The sequence below is a fragment of the Pseudophryne corroboree genome, chromosome 6 (assembly GCF_028390025.1).
Source record: "Pseudophryne corroboree isolate aPseCor3 chromosome 6, aPseCor3.hap2, whole genome shotgun sequence".
Taxonomy (NCBI): domain Eukaryota; kingdom Metazoa; phylum Chordata; class Amphibia; order Anura; family Myobatrachidae; genus Pseudophryne; species Pseudophryne corroboree.
Window position 1 is genome coordinate 182,638,158 of NC_086449.1, and position 24,335 is coordinate 182,662,492.

The following is a 24,335-nucleotide window of genomic DNA, read 5'->3' on the forward strand; positions in this document are numbered from 1 at the left end:
GTCCGGTGTCACAGTTTTAACAGGGGCACTCTGGTGGATCTTCTGCTCCCATATCCCATGAAAACAAAAGAATTCTGCACTGAACTGCTGTATATGTGTCTGGTACTGTACCTCCTACATTGAATGTGAATGTGCTTTGAGCTAGTGTCGCTTGTCTGTTATCACAGACAATTCTGGCCAGACGCTGCTGGTCCTGATCATTAAGCACTGCGCTGTCCACAGTAATAATGCCTTCCATGAGGTATTCCCAGTTCACGTGACATCACAGATCGAGGAATGGTGAATGTCCGCATAACTTAATGGAATATCCCATCCATTGGGCACCCACTATGATGCCCCACTTGAACTCCAATAACCACGTTGCCATGCCATGAGCAGCCTAGCCAGTGTTTACACTGACTCACGAGATGACAACTGATGCAGGTCTGGGCATTTCCAGTACGGTGGTGCAACTTACATACTGCTAGTGCTCTCCCATGACTTTTGGCACTTCAGTGTATAGCATACTTGTTTACTTTGCTGCCCCCTCCTCCCGGAGGAGGCAGTGTTGTAGGCGTAAGGTGGTGTGGCCAGCAGCAAGATGGTCGTCTGGGGGCGTGACCAGGAGGAAAGGTGGGCTGTCCAGGGTATAACCGGTGAGCAAGTGGGCGGTCTGGGGGGCGTGGCATCATGCTGCGTCATCATGGTTCCGCCCCAGCTGTTGTGACGAGAAAATAGACACTGTATAGTGGGGGGCAGAGCTACGATGACGCGATTCAACGCGATTCGCGTCATCAGATCCCCCTTTGACCGCCCACTCGTTCTCTGCTGTGGGCAGCCGAGTGGGGTTGCAGAGGGGCTGGCAGGGAAAGCGGGGGGAGGAACCTCCCGACCATTCTGGGAGAATAGGCAATATGGTGTATAGTACTTGCCAAAAAAAGGGTGAGAAGCCAGCTCCATCAAAATTCTGATAAGATATAGGCAGAAATGAAAGGGTACATTGCAGTTTCTTTTTGTAATCATGAACTTGTCAGATGTAACTTGGCTAAAAATAAATAAAATCAGAAAGCACTAATAGTACTTTATCTTACATATTTTATTTCTTATAAACTATATTGCACTCATATGATAAAACCCAGTTACATACATCAAATAAAGATAAAACCTGTAGTGGCATCCTGGACTCATCACACTGAATAGATGATATAATGTCCAGTTTCCTTTCCTCTCAAGTCCCGGTTTACAGAAAGGATGACAGATGGCTCCTGATGGTAGCTTGTAGAGTTGAAGATGATTGGAAAACAAAGATCAGCATCAGCCTGTTTCGATGTAGTTCTTCTTTGTCGAAGTGTGGGGGACAAATGATTAGAAGGTATTTAATCACAGACCTTAGTGAACATCATGTCACTGAATATTACTCCTGCTGTCATGTTCTTAATATAAACTATTATACCCCAGAATACGGTATATAAATCAAAAACATGGGGATAGATAAACATCTCACTATAATAACATAGCAGATAAAAACACGTAGAAATATCAAATACAATGCCTATATATGTATAAAATATTATGCAGAACTAAGAACGTTTCTCACTATACGTAAAACTTTACCAAATACCAGGCACATAATTATACAGGTATCTACAGTTATTTACTTGATTACACTTTAATATGTGCCACAACATCCATGGAGGCAAGAATGAGTTCCAAACTATGGAATGCAAATGAACACCAATGGAATGCATGTTGAAAATGAGACTGATTCATCACCCTTTTTCCCTCTGGAAATGGAGAACAAATCTTATTTAATATGAGCTATATTATTGGGGTGCACTGAATTAGCAAACCTTACAGAATTTGTAGTATAAACCACTATAGCAAATTAACTCAAATGAGAATCAAACTTTAGGTTAAAATTTCCCATACTCCGCCATCACAGTCAAGGTTTTAAGGATATTCATGCTTGAGCACAGGTGACTTTATTAGTACCTCATTCAATTTTATGTAACCATCTGGACTCAAGCATGGATATCCTTAAAACCTGGACTGTAATGGCGGAGTTTGGTATACCCTGCTTTAGAATAAAATTACAAATTGGTAGTGGGACAGTGTTCGAATAGCGGGACTGTCCCGCTGGAATCAGGACAGTTGGAAGGTATGGTAGCTGGAAAAGATGCGTGCTAGAAAGATGGTATTTATGTGCATATGACCAGCAGTCCAGTATCCACCATTATCACTACATATGATAATACTTCCCTCCAGCACTTGTAAGAGCTATATACGTCCTAAAAAGTCGATCTGCAGATACATCCACATCTAATTGTATCACCAGTACGTGAACACACCAGTACTGTGAGCAGGGAAGGGCTTATGCATGCCGTGAGGCAACTGTGCAGTTGAATGCAAATCCATTTGCAAAACGTAACTTGCATATTTTGATACTGTGCATGCACTGGAACCAAGCGTATGCAACTACAGGTGATGTAGGGTTATTCATCTCCATTTTGGATTTAAGAGGCGTAACTAGGAAATAAAACGGCATTCTAATCAGGGGAGGTTTAAGAGAGGAAGGGTCCCTTGTGTAGTCTCCGTGCTGTCCCCCTCATTGTGCCACATTCTATTGCGCATGTGTGTGTCTCTGGGAACATGGCATCTGTGCCTTGTTCCCACAGACTTCTCTATTGCAAATGCACAAATCTCTGGGAGAATGGCCTTTGTGCCATTTTCCCAGTGATTTGTGCTGCTGCTGACTTCAGAGCTCAAGGCAAGTATTTAAACATAGGTGCAGAGTGTTTTCCCCAGGACCTAGCACAATGCACCTTCTGCACCGATTATAGATACGCCAGTGGTTCTAACGTAGTTCAGAGTAGACGTGTCAATAGAACTGCATACCCTCCAATTGTACCTTTTTGGCGGGTACAGTACTTTTTTATGGGCTGTACCTGCCAAAAAGGGCTTTGTACAGATTTTTGACTCTCCAAATTTCCATTGAAAGTATAGGATGGGGAAAGGGGGTATGGAACTGCAGACTATGTAAAGCTGTGCATAAGTGGTCTGTTGTCAGATGGATCTTTTCCACCAGGCATAGGTCTGGTTCAAGTGTGCACTGATAATAATGACCACTAGGGGCAGTCCAGCAGTAGAAATGGGTGAATATATGCATTTAGGGGGTCATTCCGATCCGTTCGCACGCAGCGGTTCTTCGCTGCGGTGCGAACGGGTCAGAACAGCGGATGCGCGGTGGGCGCATTGAGTACGCGCATCGTTGCCCGGCCAGAACAAAGAAGAAAGTGATCGCTAGTGCGATCGCAAGAAGATTGACAGGGAAAAGGCGTTCCGGGGCGTCTACTCACCGTTTTCCGGGCGTGGAGATCCGAATGCAGGCGTGTCCCGGTGTTTGGAGGGCGGATGTCTGACGTCAATCCCGGGACCTTCGTCGCTGGATCCGTCGCACAGGGTAAGTAGGTCTGACCCTGGTCTTGTTTTGCAGGAAACTTTTTAGCATAACAGGGCTGCACAAGCGATCGCAACCCTGCTATGCTAAAGTACACTCCCCCATAGGCGGCGTCAAGTTGATGTGTGCTGAGCGGTCTGGGATAGATCGCTCAGCACACATCTCTGGGGAAACTCCCTGTCTGTACTAGGCTTAAGATTTCAAATAGGCTTTTAGCATCTTTATTAAGAATAATATAGGGACTTCAGACATACACTCAGGTAGAGAAATAACATGTAAAGCAAGCCTTCATCTGCTTCCCTATAGACCTCAACTGGAAGCCAGTTTAGTATCCGGGAAGTTCCAATTAGAAAAGGAAGAAATTGTTACAACACATTTCCTCGGGTGTAGTATTGTATGCCGGCAGCCAGGCTCCCGGCGACCAGCATACCGGCGCCAGAATTCTGAACGCCGCCATACCTACATCGTAGTGAGCGCAAATGAGCCCCTTGAGGGCTCGCTGCGCTCGACACGCTATTTATTCTCCCTCCAGGGGGGTCGTGGACCCCCAAGAGGGAGATACAGTGTCGGTATGCCGGCTGTCGGGATTCCGGCGCCGGTATACTGTGCGCCAGGATCCCGGCAGCCGGCAAACTGAAGACCACCCATTTCCTCTACAGAAACAAAGCCATCCAATGGGATGGGAAAACAGGCTCTAAGGGGGAGATGTTCTAAACCATGGAGAGTGATAAAGTGGAGAGAGATAAAGAACCAGCCATCCAGCTCCTAAGTGCTTATGTCACAGGCTGTGCTTGAAAAATGACAGTAATAAGGAGCCGTGTTATTGGTACTTTATCTCCGTCCTCTCTCTCCAAGGCTTAGTACATCTGCCCCCGGGAGAGACACTACTTGAAAATACTACTGAATAACTAAAGGATTTTTATCTCCCACGTTTGCATACAGATTAGCATAGAATTTAGCAATCAGGCACATTACTTTCAGGGTCAACAATAGCTTGACACAGTTTATCTTGTACATGGATAACCGATGCAGGGCAGATTCCGAGCTCTCTAGAAAAGAGTACAACAACTTGCCTGCTTCATTGCCATACTCAGATATTCTATTGCATAACTAAAAAAAAATGTTCCTTTATTTCATGCAACATAAGAACAAATTCACTTTAAACGGTCTGCCAAATATTATAATCTGTCCTGTTTCTGGAAGAAACATATTTTTGTTACTTTGTCTGTGATTTTGCTCCATTAATTTAAGGTACGTAAAAAAATGAACACCTGCCGATGCTTTATATGAATGCCAAACTATAATGGAAAGTGGTGTTAATGTCTCTGTCGCTAGAGTATTGCCTATCCCTGATACCACTGGCTGGTTATGATTTTGGGGTCTATTCATGAAACAGTGAAGAGAGTGGAGAAAAAGACCAGTTGAGAAGTTGCCCATAGCAGTGTCAAAGTCGAAAAATATTGTAATGCATACACCATGTACTAACCCCATGCACATGCCCGCTGCGCGTGCACTTACTTCGCCGTGCGTGCACATATCCGCAATTTGCGTATGATCGCTCCCGCGTTCCTGCGCGTGGTATGGGTATTTACGGCGGAGTTTGTGAGCGCGTAGAGGGTTATTAGAACATTACACATTTAACCCAAATAGTGTACGTTTTAGATATAGCTCCCTTGCACCACATCAGCGAGTATCAACAGTTTAAACAGTTCCAGGACTAAGGGATTCGCCTTTGCATGATAGGAAGGGTCAGATAAAGGTTAGAAGGTGATGTCTAGTATCCAACTGTAGGGTATTTTAAGGGTAACATTCCGGTATTGGTTAGAGAAAGATTGCATGTTCCAGCGTATAGTTATGTGCAGAAGTAGAATATAGATATAGACTGTACGTACTGTATATTATGTATGCGGCGGGAATCCAGAGAATACCACCCCCAAGAGCAGTTGAGAAAGACATCGCCCACCTTTTCAAATCAACCTATGACCTCTCCTGTAATGTAAAGATGCACCTCTGATGTCCAATGGACAATGAGATTACAGTGACCATTGTATTGTGTATGTAAATTGTGTATAAAAAGCCCGTTGCTGCCTGGCTGGTCAGAAGACTCTGAACGCTTTCTACCTGATAAGCGGAGGACTGGTCCAGGTTGCGCTTGCGAACATTCTCACGTATGTACATTTTCTGTAGCCATTATTCTGTTGTAGATTTATCTTGTTAGCCTGTAGTGTATAATTTGTACTGTTTTACCTTTTGAAATAATCCACTGTGGCCTTAGAACCCTGTGGTTCAACTACATATCGGTGTTGTGTCCTCACTTTCCTGCAAGGGTTTAAAGCGTATTTAACTGTATAAGGTTTATAAGTATTGATAAGGTGTACGCACTGCGGGTACTTTATACCGTCAGCGCTACTTAAGGTTTAAGGTATAACATCATTGCAGTGCTTTGCTGCATAAAGGTTTAAAGTGTAACCATATTATTACATTGCATTACTAATAAGGTTTAAAGGTTATCAATTGTGTGTGCGCGCGCTGTGCGTACTCTGTACACTCAGCGCGGCGTGTGTACGCCAAGTACGTACCACGTACGGGACTCTGTACGCAAATAGCGTACAAAGTGCGTAAAGCGTGTATTCAGTCTAGCGGCCATAGCGGCTCCACGGTAAAAGTGTATCTAGAGGTATAGCTTTATGGTTTAAGATAATATCGACATTATCAATTGGGGACATCGTCCGGTTTTTCCTCATACCCACAGCCTAGCAGGTTACAGCAGACTTTATCTATCAGCAAAGGGCGGACAGGTATCCATGTAAGCCTTCTCCTGGTTGGTGGATACTCTGGTAAACCCTACCTCAATTGCTGATATGATGGCGTCTGCTCTGCAGGGTTTGTAGGGATGCTGGTGGGATCCGTAATGTAAGAACGCAAAAGCTATTTTTAAAGTCTGTAAATTTCTGTTTGGCGCCAAATGCGCACACAATACACGCATACACCTACATTTTGTACTTTGCATATCTGCTCGCATTATTGCCATAAGTATTGATTATTAGATTCATTTTGACCTGTGCTGAGGAATTTGTTGCTATGTAGTTAAAATATAGAGTTAATATTTAAGGAAGTAAGTGTAAGACGCACACGCAGCCTGGCCTAGTTGTAAAGGTGTATACAGAAGAAACTGTATGTTGTGTTAAGTGAGCGATTATAGTTAATATCACTTACATTGATAGAAGTGTGGGATTTGTACTACTGCGGACATACGGTCTTTGTACACGTGTCTCGGACAAAGTACGGGACTGCGTACGCAACGTAAAGACATACGCACGTGGCGTGTTTACGCAACGTGCGTAAAGGTACGACCGCTAAGATCAAATCACACAATACTATTGTTTAGTTTAGGCGCGTGACGGTAGCCACGCGATAATAGCACAAATTGCTCGGTTTTCAAAAATTTAGTTTAAATAAAACCTTTTTTACTGTATTACCTCTGGGGAAAGCTATCAGTTAACAGGAAAGGATATTTTTCTGATCAGAAAACTATAGAGTGTTAGTGTGGGCTGAATAAGGTGTGAATGTATTAGACCCCGCTTGGTGAACTTGGTGATCTTGGTGAAACTTGATGAAGTACGGTCTAGGTGAAAACGTGGTGAGCACGGTCTAGGTGAATACGTGCAACGGAGTGTGATAAAGTTTTCGTGGTATTACAATCCAGCTGTTTTGGAGCACAGTGTGAAGACTCCAGTGATCCTACCACTTATAGATAGCAAGTGTCTATGAGCGGTACGATTGGACCGCACGGTTGTGTGGGCAATACGTGGCGCAACGTGATACGAAGTTTTGCATATTTGTGTGTAAATCTCGTCATCATACGCATTGTGTGAAGCACATGCAAGTGTGATTTGTGTAAAGTAAAGGTTTAGGGAGTTTTCGCTGGTCCCTCCAGAGGCAGATATTCACTGCCTAAAGGCCCAGGGGATATAGGCCGAAGTAGGGCCTGCAACGGCTACACGTGTCTGCTAAAAAAGGCGGATCCGTGATACTCGGAGCAGAAGAAGTTAGTGGAAGAACTTTGAGGACTTCCACCGGTAGACTACTGTGTTTGGTGCATTTTAGGAAGTTTTCCCGTGTTAAAAAGGTCCACAATGGAAGCCAAGTGCACAACACAGGGACGTTCCTCAGTCAGGGTTCAGACAGCAGAGTTCAGACCCAGGGGGTCAGCTCGGTTAGTAATGTGGGGGAAGTATGGTCCCCACGCTGAGACCTTTTGTGATGAATGGACACGAATGGCTGTGGGGGATAAAGCACCATTTCCTGGGATAAGTAGTTTTGACTCAGAGGTGTTGCAGAATTTAAGGATTAGGATATGTCTGTTAAAATCCCGAAAACAAAGGGTCAGACACTCAAACTGTTTACATTTATGGCAACAAGAGGGCGATATGCAGAGGGAACTAGCTCACGCAGCCGGTTCCAACCCTAGCAGGAAACTGATAGCAACCGCACCACTACCACCGTATATTACACAACTGCGCACCCACGACCGCTCCTCCGGGCCATACCCCTTCCAGTGCACCAAAAATGACAGCCGACCCCGAACCACCTTGGAGTCAAGAATCCTTTCAACAACAAACTCCCTCTGGCCACGTATCAGAAGAGGGGAAGGTCTTCCACTGGAAGAAGGATTACTAATCGCCCGTTTTAAAAGGGAACAATGAAATGTTTTATTGATACCCAAAGAACGGGGCAGATCTAACTGAAATGCCACCGGATTGATAACCCTGGTGATCTTATAAGGGCCAATGAACCGGGGGCCTAACTTATGAGATGGCTGTCTCAACTTCAAATTCTTGGTAGACAACCAGACGAAGTCTCCTAATTTGAAGCTGCAGGGTCTTTTCCGCTTATCAAAAACCCTTTTGGTCACTAATGACACAGACACAAGGGCTTTCTTCACTTTCCGCCAAATACCTCTAAGGACCGAAACCACAGAGGAACCACCAGGCGTGGAGTCCAGGGGGTCAAAAGAATTGGCCTTAGGATGATGCCCATACACACAAAGGAAGGGAGAGATCCCTGTAGCAGAGTGAGCCGCGTTGTTATAGGCAAACTCCGCCATGGACAGATGAGCAACCCAGTCAGTCTGACACTTGGAGACATAACACCTGAGGAACTGCTCCAAGGACTGGTTCACCCTTTCAGTCTGCCCATTAGACTGCGGATGGTAGCCTGACGACAAGCTGACAGAATTCTGGAGATCGGAACAAAATGCCCTCCAGAATTTGGCCACAAACTGGGATCCGCGGTCAGAGACCACATCAAGTGGCAACCCGTGGAGACGCACAACATGCAGCATAAATAATTCAGACAGGCGTCTGGCCGATGGCAGCCCAACCAGTGGAACGAAGTGCGCCATCTTCGAAAACCTGTCAACGACAACCCAGATGGCTGTCATCCCCGAGGATTTGGGCAAGTCCACCACAAAATCCATTGAAATGTGGGTCCATGGCTTAGATGGGATAGAGAGTGGATGTAATGGGCCAACAGGAACCCCTCTAGGAGTCTTATTTCGGGCACAGATGTCACATGCCCGAACCCACTGATCCACATCCTTAGCCACCGAGGGCCACCACACCGCCCTAGATAGCAACTCCCGAGTTCTGGCAATACCCGGGTGACCTGCCGACTTCTTGGCATGGAATTCCAGGAACACTCGCTGTCTTAACCTAGGAGGCACAAACAAAAGACCTACCGGAAGGTCTGGAGGAGCCTGCTCCTGTGCTCTAAGGACTAATGATAAGAGGTCCTGGGTAATGCCCACTTTAATACATGATGGGGAAACAATGGGCAACGGCTCCTCGGTGGTCTCCTGGATTGGAGCAAAACTCCGCGAGAGCGCATCAGCCTTGATGTTTTTTGACCCAGGGCGATATGTTATCAAAAAATTAAAGCGAGCAAAAAACAAAGCCCATCGTGCCTGCCTGGCATTGAGACGCTTTGCTGACTCTAAATATGCCAGATTCTTATGGTCAGTGAGAATTGAGACCACAAACTTAGCCCCCTCAAGCCAGTGTCGCCACTCCTCGAGTGCATCCTTAATAGCCAACAATTCCCGGTTACCCACGTCATAATTCATCTCGGCAGGCGAAAATTTACGGGAAAAGTAAGCACAGGGATGAAGGCGATTATCAGACACTCCCATCTGAGAAAGCACTGCCCCAATACCCATCTCAGAGGCATCCACCTCCACCACAAAAGGACGCTCTGGATCTGGGTGTCGCAGCACCTTGGCCGAAACAAATGCCCTTTTGAGACGGGCAAAAGCCGCTTTAGCCTCACAAGACCAGTGAGCAACATCCGCCCCTTTCTTAGTGAGTGCCACCAAGGGCGCCACTATAGACGAAAATCCAGCGATAAATCGTCTATAAAAATTTGCAAAGCCCAGGAAACGCTGAAGCGCCTTCAAACTAGTGGGCTGCACCCAATCCAGGACTGCCTGTACCTTGGAACCCTCCATTTGGAAACCTTCTGGGGAGATAATATATCCTAGAAATGCAATTTGCTGAACTTCAAATTCGCACTTCTCCAGCTTCGCCCCAAGCCGGTGGTCTCTGAGTTTCTGGAGGACTAAGCGTACATGCTTCCGATGTTCCTCCAGGGAATGGGAGAAGATTAGGATGTCATCTAAGTATACAACTAAGAATCTATCCAAATATTCCCTGAGCACATCATTCATGAAATCCTGGAAGACTGCCGGGGCATTACAGAGCCCAAAAGGCATCACCAAATATTCATAATGCCCTGAGTGGGTATTAAAGGCAGTCTTCCATTCATCCCCCTCTCTTATTCGGATTAGATTGTACGCACCGCGTAGGTCAATCTTAGAAAAAATGGTGGCAGTACGAAGCTGGTCAAACAAGACCGAAATGAGAGGCAGTGGGTATGAGTTTTTAATCGTGATACGGTTCAATTCCCTGAAGTCGATGCAGGGTCGCAACAAACCGTCCTTTTTACCCACGAAGAAGAACCCCGACCCAACTGGAGACTGTGAAGGTCTGATAAATCCCTTAGCCAAGTTCTCCTGAATGTACTCTGCCATAGCCTGAGTCTCAGGACGTGACAGGGAGTACAACCTGCTCTTGGGAAGCTTAGCATTTGGCAACAAATCAATGGCACAGTCATAGGGGCGATGGGGAGGTAGTACCTCTGCAACTTTTTTGGAGAACACGTCCGCAAAATCTGCATAACACCCTGGCAATCCTGGCAAACTTAGCTGCGAGAGCCTGACTGGAAGGCTCAAGCAACTCCTGAAACAATCAGTACCCCAACTAAGAATCTCCCCAGAGACCCAGTCAAATTGAGGATTGTGGGCCCTTAACCAGGGTAACCCCAACACCAATGGGGCAAAAGTACAGACAGTCACATAAAAGGACAATTTTTCAGAGTGTGTGGCTCCAATAAACAAAGAAATCTGGCTAGTGCAAGAGGTAATTTTACCTTGGGATAATGGTTCCCCGTTTAACCCACAAATCTCAATTTCCGATGCCAAGGGTACTAAGGGAACAGAGTGTTTCAGGGCGAATTGGCGGTCCATAAAAACCCCGTCGGCCCCACTGTCCACAAAGGCCTCAGTCTTGACAGTTTGACCGAGGATCTTCAAGGTCACCGGAATGATAAAAGTCTTCTTGGGAAATTCTGACTTCTGGCCTGACAGGATATTTCCCATCACCCTCAGGCCCTGAAGTTTTCCGGCTTTTCTGGGCATGATACTACCACATGACCTTTATTCCCACAGTACAAACACAACCCCTGCTGTCTCCTCCGCGTCTTCTCACGCGAGGAGAGGCGGGTAGCCCCAATCTGCATAGGCTCCTCGGAAAATTCCTCAGAGTCTGAGGTTCCCTTGGGAAGGAAGGAAATCTCAGTCTCCCTTTCAAGCCTACGCTCTCTCAGCCGTCTATCCACCCGGATGGATAACTGCATGAGCTGATCCAAGCTATCAGGCAAGGGATATTGTACCAGTTGGTCCTTTATCTGGTTAGAAAGACCTCTTCGGTACTGGTGTCTCAGGGCTGGGTCATTCCACTGGGTATCATGGGCCAACCTCCGAAACTCCGTACAGTAAACCTCAACTGGCCTTCGCCCTTGCTTAAAGATCGAAATCTGAGCCTCGGCTGAGGCCGTCTTGTCAGGGTCATCATACAACATGCCCAGTGCCGTAAAAAAAGCATCAACACTTTTAAGCGACGGACAGTCAGGCTGCAACCCATATGCCCAGACCTGTGGGTCTCCTTGTAGCAAGGAAATCACTATGCCCACCCGCTGAATCTCCGACCCAGAAGACTGAGGCCTAAGCCGGAAGTATAGCTTGCAGCTCTCCTTGAAACAAAAGAACTGCGAGCGATCTCCAGAGAAACGATCCGGGAGATTTACTTTTGGCTCCTTAACCCCTGCAGGTGCTGCTGCTGCGGGAGCTCCGCCAGCAGCCTGGGAGGTGTGCATTTTAATGGACAAATCATTAAATTGTCGAGTCAGGACCTGCACCTGATCGACCACCTGTTGCAACGTATTTTGAGGGGTATGCTCCATATTCCCACAAAATTTCAACAGGAGTATTAGGCTGCTGAATATGTTATGCACACCAGTGCCTGCAGGAAAGTACTGGTGTCAGAACTGTTATGCACTCCAGTGCCTGCAGGAATGCACTGGTGTCTGAACTGTTATGCAAAACAAATGGACTCACAGACAGACTGGGGAATATGACACAACGCACACAGAAGGTGATAGGGTAACAAAATACACACAAGGTGAACAGAGAAGCCCAGAGGCTAAGGAACTGGGTATCTCCCTTGTATTAGAACTGCTCAGATGGGAAAAGCAAGATGTTGTGTTTTAATACGTAGAGAACCCGAAATGCTGTTGCTAAGGGCAACAGCAAAACCCTAAAGGGTTACCAACGGGTGTGGCAGTAAACTCCTTGGTCAGAGATGGAATGATAGACACAAGGAGAGTCTCCACAATCCTAATTCTCACTTGCAGTGCACAGGTTCAGCTTACTGCCACTAAACTGACCCCTGACACCTAGCACAGTGAGACAGGATTAGACAGGCAAGTCTTAGAATACAGCCGCAAACTTGCTAAGTTCACAGAGTAGTAACAGAACCCCAGCAAGCTAAACGACTGACTCCAGTCTTACTGCTAGGTCTGGATTGGCAGAGTGTAATACCAAATCCCCAGGCCTATTTGCAGTAAGCAACAAACAAATACAAAGCTACACAGTACTGGTTAACTTTCAGAAACTGACTAACCAACAAACATTCAGCGGCATCTGCTTACCCTGAGAAGAGGCCTTATAAAGCAGGTGCTGTCCACGCCCCACTCAGACCTCACAGACTGTGAGCACAAAAACCAGCACCGGATCCCCTGCCGTGCACAGACCCTATAACCACTGCACAGCAAAAGACCCGAACCGGAGTATCAGCTGCGCTCAGGTTACTCCGCTAGCACTTGTCTCCCGGTTGCCATGACGACGTGGCAGCATAGGGCAGGAGACCCTAACACAGACTTGATGTTCTCAGCCAGAGAGGTGGTAAGCCTGGTCTTGGTGTTCTCATGTTTGAGGCGAGGAGAGGCCACATAAAGTTCCAGAGTGTTGTGGGTGTAATGCAGTCCTTCTGTTAATTTGTAAGTTTGTTTGACTTCTGTTTTCCTTCGGTTTAACACAGGTATAACACTGCTATTGATATTAGCTGCCACTTAATAACTAGCCACTTCATATACTAGCCCCTGCAGCGTCCTAATAGGCCTGGCGTCCTATACTATACTGGTTAAGTAAGTCTACAAACACATGCTCTTTGTGATTACAACCCCCTCCCCCACACAGCAACCCTCCACCATAAGAGTAAAGTTGATAAATGTATTAATGCTAACCCGTGCAAGTTGTATCCCATTTTAAACTTCCCTCAGGACTACGAGCAAGAAGATGAACCCAGCACGATATCGGCACTTTCTCTACCAGCCACCATACAGGACACGCAGGTGGGCACGGCCCAACCGGTAAGAGCAGTAGTAAAGCCCCCTAGCGGAGGGATAAGTGAAGTCGTGTCCACAGGTAAGTACGGTACTGTACATTATGCAGAGACAAGAGCACCTCACATTGTAGAGTCAACACAAAATGATGTAATTGAACTAAATCCTGTCAGGGTGATCGCAGTCCCCAATGGGAAGACTGACACTCAGGGAATCACTCCCATCAGGAACATTGCTATGCATTGTCCTTGGTCCCGGGCAGAATTGAGGACAATTATGTCTGAATTTCCCAATCCCAGAAAGAATCTAGTCGCATGCCAGAGGTTTATTAAAGAATTAGGTAATGCCACCTAACCCACAAACAAAGATTGGCGAACAGTGCTACGAGTATGTTTACCTTCCAATATTGACCCTGCGAAATTCATTACCGATTGTAAACTAGACGCAGAAGTACCTCTCACTGAAGAGTACACTCAGGAGTATGTACGACAAATCAATCTGCAATTAGGAGTATATTTCCCTACGGTTGTCAAATGGAACAAAATCTTTTCCATAAGACAAAAAGAAGGTGAAACGGCATCTGAATATTTCCATCGAGCACTGCAGGAAATGTCTAGATACACTGGGATCGAGGACATTAAGGACAATGTACATCACAGGGAGGTAGCTGTGTCAGTATTAATGGACGGGTTAAAAGACACACTAAGAACCAGGGTACAAACCTCTCTACCTAACTGGAGAGGTATCTCCGTGGCTGCATTAAGAGAGTCCGCTATCAAGCACGACCGTAATATCCAGAGAACCAGGGAGGCACATGGAGAGCGGTTGATGGTGATGAGCATCCAAGCACTGGAAGAAGCATCAACTCGACCAAAACCCCAGGCCCCTGGCACATGGAGGAAGCCAAGAGTTTGTTATCTGTGTAAAAGGGAAGGGCATTATGCCAGCAATTGTAACAGTACACATAAATTCAGACCCCCTAGACAAGAACACGAGCAAAGTTATGATACACGTAATTGGGATCAGGGATCACATAGGAAAAATTTTGGGCCACACCTGTAGTCTGCAGCCAGTGAAGTTGATTGCTAGCCTTGGTAGTGAACCTGAGGTCACAGTTGATGTAGTTGGTAGATCATTTCTTGTAGATACAGGGGCGGCTAGGTAAACTCTGTGATTTATCTTTAAAGTTTCCTCTTCATCTCTGACGTTCACCGACAGATTTACAGCTCAAACGTCACGTCTACTCAGTCTTTTCAGAGGTATGCCCAACCCCAGTATATCTCACCAGCATCACTGTGCCTGGCCATGCACAAAGGGTGGAGAGTGGAAATACTGGTGAAGGGAGACTGTGCATAGATACCGATAGACATGATGGTGTGACAGCCTGATGGTGAACACAAATCTGACAAATTTTCTTTTTATTATTTTTCTCTCTATCTCTCTTTTTCATTTTCCACGGATGGTTCACTTCACACAACAGTTAAACACATTGTAATGCAAGATTTATGTTCCCTACAGAAAGGTCGCTGACTCTGAGAGAATATCGTATCACTGGAGTGTCTATTCCGGGAAGGTTGAGAGGCAGGACTGTTGTCACGGCACCTGAGCACGGAGAACTACAAGACCAGAGGCGGTTGTCGCACAAATTTCTTTTTCCTTTTTAATATTTTATTCATCTCCCATTACCCTCCTTTCCTCCCCCTTCTTGCTCCCTTTTCTCTCCCCTTAACAAGATGGACTTACCCCAAGAGACTGCATTCCGGGTTTTCCTGTTGACCCTGTTGTTGACCAGAGCAGTCTGTTTCGGTGAGAGTATAAGAGAGGTCGAGAAAGGATCTGGAATGGGTTCTGATGGCAAGGACGGATTTGTAGAATTCCAAGAGCAACACATCCACCGAGCAAAGGCGAGTATCAGAAAACGATCTGGTAGTCAGGGAATTAGGAGGCACTGTGAAGGGTTATTGGCTGAGGAAAATTGCATTTGTAGAAATTGTGAAAACATAGTTGAGGACGGGTGCATCCAGAGATGTCAGTCCAGCCTTAATATCAACATGGACCGTCATCCATTGAGTGATTATCACTCACTAGTGGGTAAGGTTTTAAACCAAACAGAATGCTGGGTGTGCTCACAAGTACCTCAAGGTCAGAGCAAGTCAGGATTAGTACCGTACCCTTTAGCAATAGATGAGGTACTTGAATTACGGGGTGGGAGACCGGTGGACAAGAAATTTAATATTTCTAGGCCCCCTAGTTTGAAGCTCCACCAATACCATGTGGATAGATCCTTAGTGTGTTTTAACATTTCCAATTCCCGAAAGCCGGGAAATTGGGAAGTGACATGGAATAACCAAACCATGGCATTTTCACACAGAGCTGACAGAATGCCTGTAGACTGTGAACTTATACGCCAAATAGCCGACGGTGGAAGGTATTTTCGGTATAGGTATACTCTAGGAAGTAAGGCCATGCGGGTTGGAGAAGTATCACCAGGGTACTGTGCGCATATCATACAGCCTGATACGTGTACTGAACAGATGAGAGAGATGGGGATTGGGTTTTTCACTTGGAAAGTTTGCAATATGGTAATGTCATATTCTGTCCCATATGTTCTCCCCGATGATGCCTATTTCATATGCGGGAGGAAGGCGTATAAGTGGCTTGCCCCAAACTCAGAGGGATTGTGTTACATTGGAAGAGTGTTGCCAGAGGTTATGACCATAACCCATAATAAGATGAAAGACGTTCACCGCAGTGCTCAAGCTCCTTATACTCATACTCACTATGAACACATCGTTAAGAGACACCTCGTAGATAGGACAGAGCACACAGCCTCTGATTTAATCCACGAATCCACCGGGATTCAATTCCTACTCGCGTTAGACATCACCCGTACCACCAGAGGAATTATAAATTATAGGTATATCCACGCGCTAGCGAACCTGATAGATAATATCACAGAGATGTATGCTGACACCTTCAGGTATACAGGAAGGGAGTTGCAAGCTTACAAAACGGAACTGATCCAGCACAGGATGGTTCTCAATTATATCACAGCGGTGACAGGCGGGTACTGTATCACTTTGGCAACTCAGTATGGTGTGAAGTGCTGCACGTATATTACAAACAGCACTGATGACCCAACCGAGGTCATAGATCAAAAGATGGACGATATCTTGCAGTTGAAGTGGGAGTTCCGGAGGAGACACAACCTTACCCTTACTGCTGTGAGTAATGAACTGACCGGCTGGGTCTCATGGTTGAACCCACGCAATTGGTTCTCAGGTTTAGGAGAATGGGCTCAAAATGTTATCGTGAGTGTAGGAAAGTTTCTCCTTTGTATCCTGGGAGTTGTCATAATGATTGGCTTGATATTTAGGTGTGTTCGAATTTTAACGCGGCGCAAGCACGGTACCAAAGTGATGAGTTTAAGGAGCAGGGGCATTGTTACAGCAACTGATTTAATTTATGACCCATCAATAGAGACAATGTTGTGATAAGACGTGATTCCACGGTCCGTTTCTTTCACCCGTTTCTCCTTTGTTTTCCCTCAGCAAAAATACACCCATCCGGAGAAGACTTCAATCAACACCCAAGAATGATTACGCAAATGTTATGTGAATGTATTTTTGATATGTTTCTTATCTTCATCTCTACAACCTTCAGGTAGTGACACACATAGCCGACAGGTGATATCACATATTAGCATTCACATGTGTTCCCCCTCCATGTATCATCAACTAAATGTGCACCCCATCTGTTGGAACAAGAGGCCGAAAAGAGCTCGGTAGTGTTTGTTGGCCCACTTACAGACCCTTAATACGAGATAAGAAGGATTTAATGTATACTTCGCAATACCTCGAAGCTTATCTAGAACATATACGGCACGATGATACATGCCCCTCAGACATGGATTTCATACATACATACATACATGCTTTTACTATCCCACTAGGTCATACATTTCCCGCCTACACCTCTCCTCCTACCATCCAATCATCTGTGGATAATGTATTGTATATTTTTATCCAATCATCTGTAGATATTGTATTGTATATTTTTCTGTTTAATGTTTAGATAGTGGCAGTTATTGTTGACTGCCAAAGGGTGGACTGTCAAAGTCGAAAAATATTGTAATGCATACACCATGTACTAACCCCATGCACATGCCCGCTACGCGTGCACTTACTTCGCCGTGCGTGCACATATTTGCGTATGATCGTTCCCGCGTTCCTGCGCGTGGTATGGGTATTTACGGCGGAGTTTGTGAGCGCATAGAGGGTTATTAGAACATTACATATTTAACCCAAATAGTGTACGTTTTAGATATAGCTCCCTTGCACCTCATCAGCGAGTATCAACAGTTTAAACAGTTCCAGGACTAAGGGATTCGCCTTTGCATGATAGGAAGGGTCAGATAAAGGTTAGAAGGTGATGTCTAGTATCCAACTGTAGGGTATTTTAAGGGTAACATTCCGGTATTGGTTAGAGAAAGATCGCAAGTTCCAGCGTATAGTTATGTGCAGAAGTAGAATATAGATATAGACTGTATTTACTGTATATTATGTATGCGGAGGGAATCCAGAGGATACCACCCCCAAGAGCAGTTGAGAAAGACATCGCCCACCTTTTCAAATCAACCTATGACCTCTCCTGTAATGTAAAGATGCACCTCTGATGTCCAATGGACAATGAGATTACAGTGACCATTGTATTGTGTATGTAAGTTGTGTATAAAAAGCCCATTGCTGCCTGGCTGGTCAGAAGACTCTGAACGCTTTCTACCTGATAAGCGGAGGACTGGTCCAGGTTGCGCTTGCGAACATTCTCACGTATGTACATTTTCTGTAGCCATTATTCTGTTGTAGATTTATCTTGTTAGCATGTAGTGTATAATTTGTACTGTTTTACCTTTTGAAATAATCCACTGTGGCCTTAGAACCCTGTGGTTCAACTACATATCGGTGTTGTGTCCTCACTTTCCTGCAAGGGTTTAAAGCGTATTTAACTGTATAAGGTTTATAAGTATTGATAAGGTGTACGCACTGCGGGTACTTTATACCGTCAGCGCTACTTAAGGTTTAAGGTATAACATCATTGCAGTGCTTTGCTGCATAAAGGTTTAAAGTGTAACCATATTATTACATTGTATTACTAATAAGGTTTAAAGGTTATCAATTGTGTGTGCGCGCACTGTGCGTACTCTGTACACTCAGCGCAGCGTGTGTACGCCAAGTACGCACCACGTACGGGACTCTGTACGCAAATAGCGTGTCTAGCGGCCATAGCGGCTCCACGGTAAAAGTGTATCTAGAGGTATAGCTTTATGGTTTAAGATAATATTGACATTATCAGCAGCCAATCAGCTTTGAAGGAAGCCTTTATAAAGTACATTCTATAAAATATAAGGGAGATGCTGATTGGTTGCCACGGGGCACTTCTACACTGGTTTGTTTCTCCACTATTTTCACTGCTTCATGAATAGACCCCTTAATCTACATGTGTTCTTGCCTAGTAAAAATCAGTGGTAAGAATATTGTCAAGTAAGAAAGGACCAGAGATGCCCAATGGAACATTATCCACACCACCAGTGGCGGATTTCCCACTAGGCACATGCCTAGGGGCGGCACACCTGGCTGATAAGGGCCAGATGATTCTTTTTTTTCCATCATTCCTACTTATTTTTTTCTATTTTATTTAGCAAATGACAGGGGTGGGACAATGGGCAGCAAATTGTGGTCCAGGAGTCGGTAGTAGGGTGAGGCTGGGGCTGCTTTGGTGGTCTTGAGGCATCTTGACTGGTACCTGAAATGAAGGGGGCAATGACGTGATTGGGGGGTGGGGGCAATAATGTGCCTAGGGATGGCCTGACCCCTAAATCTGCCCTTGGCTACCATGTGATTGGGGAGGGGGGGGCAATAAGGTATCCGTTTGATAGACAGTGTCTAGTTAGACAGTCAATAGATAGACACCATATGTTAGACAGACATTAGGTCGACAGGGTCAAAAGATCGACATGAGAAAGGTAGACAGTACAAAAGGTCGACAGGTCAAAAGGTCGACATGGTCAAAAGGTCGACATAAAAAAGATAGACAAATTATTATTATTTTTATGTAACATGTTTTTGGACTATTTCATACTTTCTCTATCCATGTCGGCATAGAGTTGGTTATAAACCTTGTGGCGAGCGCAGCGAGCCACCGTGCCCGAAGCGTGGCGAGCGAAGCGTGGCGAGCGAAGCGAGCCCCGCGAGGGTATGCCTTTCTACAATTGGGGGTCCCAGATGACAAAACTATCCACGCAAACCACAAAAATGCAAAAAACATGGTGTCTACCTTTTTCATGTTGACCATTTTCATGTCGACCTTTTGACCCTGTCAACCTTTTTCATGTCGACCTTTTGACCCTGTCGACCTAATATCTGTCTAACATATGGTGTCTATCTTTTGACTGTCTAACTAGACACTATCTATCTTTTATACCGGAACCGGCAATAATGTGCCTAGGGATGGCCTGACCCCTAAATCTGCCCCTGACTACCACTACACTTGGGAGTTATCAAATTAGAAATCATCTACGGGTAGCAGAGAAACAGCAGTATGTGGTTATTGGGATGCTTAGGTCTGCATTCTTCAGCTAAACCCACTAAGGTAACAAATGTCCATATACACCCCATGAGACAGGGAGCGTATGGTCTTGATATAAGTAGCGTTTTATTGGAAACATTACAAACAAATTGACATTCTCTGTTGACATTTTGAATGTCGACTACATGTAGCACACCCCGCTGCAGAATATGCTGGTTCTTGGTAAGTAAAAGCCAATTATAATACATGGACTTTGTTGGCTTGATCTGCTGGTCATCATAGGGATGGTGGGTTATTGGGACATGAAAATCCTGGGGCATCTCGTTATACCACTAGTCAGAATAATATTATACAATCTTGTTATGTCCCATTGCAATGTGTAGGAAATGGGAGATCATTTTATTAATGCCCCGTGGCATCAGTGATCGCACAGTCTAAAAGCTCTGCTCAGTGCATAAAATGTACATTTGCTCATCTGCCCAGTGTTTCCTATCAAGCAAACTCCGGCCAGGAACGTCTGCGTGTTTGTCTTATATCAAAGGCGGGCTCTGATGGGGCTGTAACTTTAACTCTGGTCTCTGGTTACTTTTCTCTCAGACAGCTGAGCTTTTAAAGAGTGACTGGGCCCTTCAGATTGTCAAAGAATGATTAATGACCGAACAGCCTTGAAATTACCCTGATTGCCAAGCCTTTGCATTGTTCCTTTTGACACTTAATGAGTACAGACATACTTCTGCAAACTGCTTTTTCAAGACTCCTGTTTAGTCTCATGGTTTAGCTGTTATGCTGGCTGTAGAAGCTGATCTCCAGACCTTTCTGCCTTAGCCACGGCTAACAGCCTGTCATCATCTTCCAGCCAGCAGGATCACACAAGGGCACACTCAGCACACAAACTGTGTAACCACTCTCCTGCATACATTGCCATGCATGACTACAATATCTGATGCCAGTTATAACTTACAGTCTAGTATGGAGAGTACTGTAAGTCAGTCAGCAACATGTGCTGTATAATATTAATATACAATATTTATTACCAGTTATTTATATAGCGCACACATATTCTGCAGCGCTTTACAGAGAATATTTGCCCATTCATTTCAGTTAAGCTTACAATGTATGTTCCCTACCGGATGTATACACAAGTATATGCACACAAGGATTAATTTTTGTTTTGTTTGTCGGGTGTCAATTAACCTACCAGTATATTTTTGGATTGTGGGTGGAAAACGGAGTTCCCAGCCAGAGGAAACCCACACAAGTTTGGGGAGAATATATAAACTCCACACAGTTAGGGCCATGGTGGGAATTGAACCCATGACCTGAGTGCTGTGAGGCAGTAATGCTAACCATTACACCATCCATGCTGCCCACATTAAGTCAGGGTCGCAGACTGGTATTAATAGCTGCATAACATACTGTAAGGTGCTGATACCACAATTAGTTTAACCCATTCATAGCCAGGTCCAGGCATAAGGTGACCAGGGCCCTGTGACACAATTTGAGGTACTAGGTGGGTAGGCAATTATCTTCTGAGTATGATGTGTGCACAATGTATAACGGACAGATAGCTCTTTCTTTTGGCCAGTGGTTTATCTATGGGGGAGGAGGAGGTGGAGGAGGGAGCCGCAGCTGCGCTACGTAATTGGTGTAGGCGCTGCTGCTGCTGCTGTCCCTCTCCTTCACCATAGGCGGTTCTCCGCCGCTGTGAATGCTGGGATGCGCTTCCATCATCACAGCGGCGGAGGACAGACTATGGTGAAGGAGAGGGACAGCAGCGTGCCTACACCAATTACATAGCGCTGCTGCGGCTCCCTCCTCCTCCTTCTCCTCCCCTGCCTGGGATCATCATCATCATGATCTGCCAGAAGCTGAACGAGGAGCCTGACTGCCGGCAGAGACAGTAAGTCTAATCTATTCTATCTATCTATCTATCTATCCTGTCTGTCTGCCTTAATGTGTAAAAAGGGGGATGCTGTCTGCTGTAATGTGTAAAAAGGGGGACGCGTTCTGCCATAATGTGTAAAAAGGGCACGCTGTCTGCCGTAATGTGTAAAAAGGGGGACGCTATCTGCCGTAATGTGTAAAAAGGGGGACGCTGTCTGCTGTAATGTGTAAAAAGGGGGACGCTGTCTGCCGTAATGTGTAAAAAGGGGGACGCTGTCTGCCGTAATGTGTAAAAAGGGGGACGCTGTCTGCTGTTATGTGTAAAAAGGGGACGCTGTCTGCCGTCATGTGTAAAAAGGGGACGCTGTCTGCCGTTATGTATAAAAAAAAGGGACGCTGTCTGCCGTAATGTGTAAAAGGTGGACGCTGTCTGCCGTAATGTGTAAATAGGGGAATCTGTCCACCGTAAGGTGTAAAAGGGACTCTACCTGGTGTAGTGGCGCTACTGTGCGACATAATTTGAATAATGGAGACTACTGTGCACCGTTATATGAATTGGTATTATTTTGTGGCCACACCCCTTCCCCACGAAGGCACGCCCCTATATTTTGTGCGCGTGCCTAAGGCGCGCACTGCCCGTTTCACATAAGGAGGGGGGGGGGGGGGGCTCCGATGCCGTTTCTTGCACACAGCGCGAAAATGTCTAGTTACGGCACTGTTGCTAGGTATCCATTTCCCTGGCCCTGAGCAGGTCCCCCTCACCAGATCCTCTCCAGGGGTGAGGGGGTGTACTTGGATGGATGAGGGGGAAGGGGGAATAACATTTTGTCGCACCTGGTCCCACCACTCGCTAGTTCCGCCACTGCACAGAGTGCCTCCTGGGGCATGAACTCAACTCTGTCTGCAAATGACTGAAAATGGTACAGATCTCAGTCATATCTCACTTGCGGATGGGTGATTGCATGTAGGGTAAGTGTGCCGTGGGCTTGTAGATGAAATTTTGGGCTATTAAGATTTGTGTACGCACAAATTCCTCAGACGGATCTTTTGCACTGAGGATTGTTCTGGTCTGGTGCAAAGATCTGATAATGGCAACTACCCTCACCAGCGGATGGAAGGGGGCAGTGCAATCACTTAGATGCGGAAGACTAAATATAGGTGAATATCACGGAAAGCATCTACAATTGCAGCTGATTCATGTACAATTGTGAATTAGGCTGAGTGTTTTTAAGGTAAGTCCAGAAGGGGATGAAGAGGTGTGAGGGTGTTAGGGTCTCCTGCCCTGTGCTGCCACGTCGTCATGGCAACCGGGAGACAAGTGCTAGCGGAGTGGCCTGAGCGCAGCTGATACTCCGGTTCGGGTCTTTTGCTGTGCAGTGGTTACAGGCTTTGTGCACGGCAGGGGATCCGGTGCTGGTTTTTGTGCTCACAGTCTGTGAGGTCTGAGTGGGGCGTGGACAGCACCTGCTATATAAGGCCTCTTCTCAGGTTAAGCAGATGCTGCTGAATCTTTGTTGGTTAGTCAGTTCCTGAAAGTTAGCCAGTACTGTGTAGCTTTGTATTTGTTGTTGCTTACTGCAAATAGGCCTTGGGGTTTGGTACTACACTCTGCCAATCCAGACCTAGCAGTAAAACTGGAGTCAGTCGTTTAACTTGCTGGGGTTCTTTTGCTACTCTGTGAACTTAGCAAGTTTGCGGCTGTATTCTCAAACTTGCCTGCCTAAATCCTTTCTCACTGTGCAAAGGTGTTCAGGTGTCAGTTTAGTGGCAGTAAGCTGAACCTGTGCACTGCAAGTGAGGATTAGGATTGTGGAGACTCTCCTTGTGTCTATCATTCCATCTCTGACCAAGGAGTTTACTGCCACACCCGTTGGTAACCCTTTAGGGTTTTGCTGTTGCCCTTAGCAACAGCATTTCGGGTTCTCTACGTATTAAAACACAACATCTTGCTTTTTCCATCTGAGCATTCCTAATACTAGGGAGACACCCAGTTTCTTAGCCTCTGGGCTTATCTGTTCACTTTGTGTTTATTTTGTTACCCTATCACCTTCTGTGTACGTAATGTCATATTCCCCAGTCTGTCTGTGAGTTCATTTGTTTTGCATCCCTATCCGTTCAGACACCAGTACATTCCTGCAGGCACTGGTGTGCATAACAGTTCAGACACCAGTACATTCCTGCAGGCACTGGTGTGCATAACATATTCAGCAGCCAAATACTCCTGTTGAAATTTTGTGGGAATATGGAGCATACCCCTCAAAATACGTTGCAACAGGTGGTCGATCAGGTGCAGGTCCTGACTCGACAATTTAATGATTTATCCATTAAAATGCACACCTCCCAGGCCGCTGGCGGAGCTCCCGCAGCAGCAGCACCTTCAGGGGTTAAGGAGCCGAAAGTAAATCTCCCGGAT

The 24,335-nt window shown here is 45.7% G+C and overlaps 1 long non-coding RNA gene across 1 annotated transcript in view; it reads right to left on the minus strand.

The window, feature by feature from the left end:
• Positions 1-1,071: 1,071 nt before the first annotated feature.
• LOC134931771 (uncharacterized) overlaps positions 1,072-24,335 on the minus strand; it is a 256,407-nt gene continuing 233,143 nt past the window's right edge. Inside the window, exon 4 of the long non-coding RNA XR_010179171.1 lies at positions 1,072-1,314. This is a non-coding gene — a long non-coding RNA (uncharacterized LOC134931771). The remainder of the gene's footprint in view (positions 1,315-24,335) is intronic.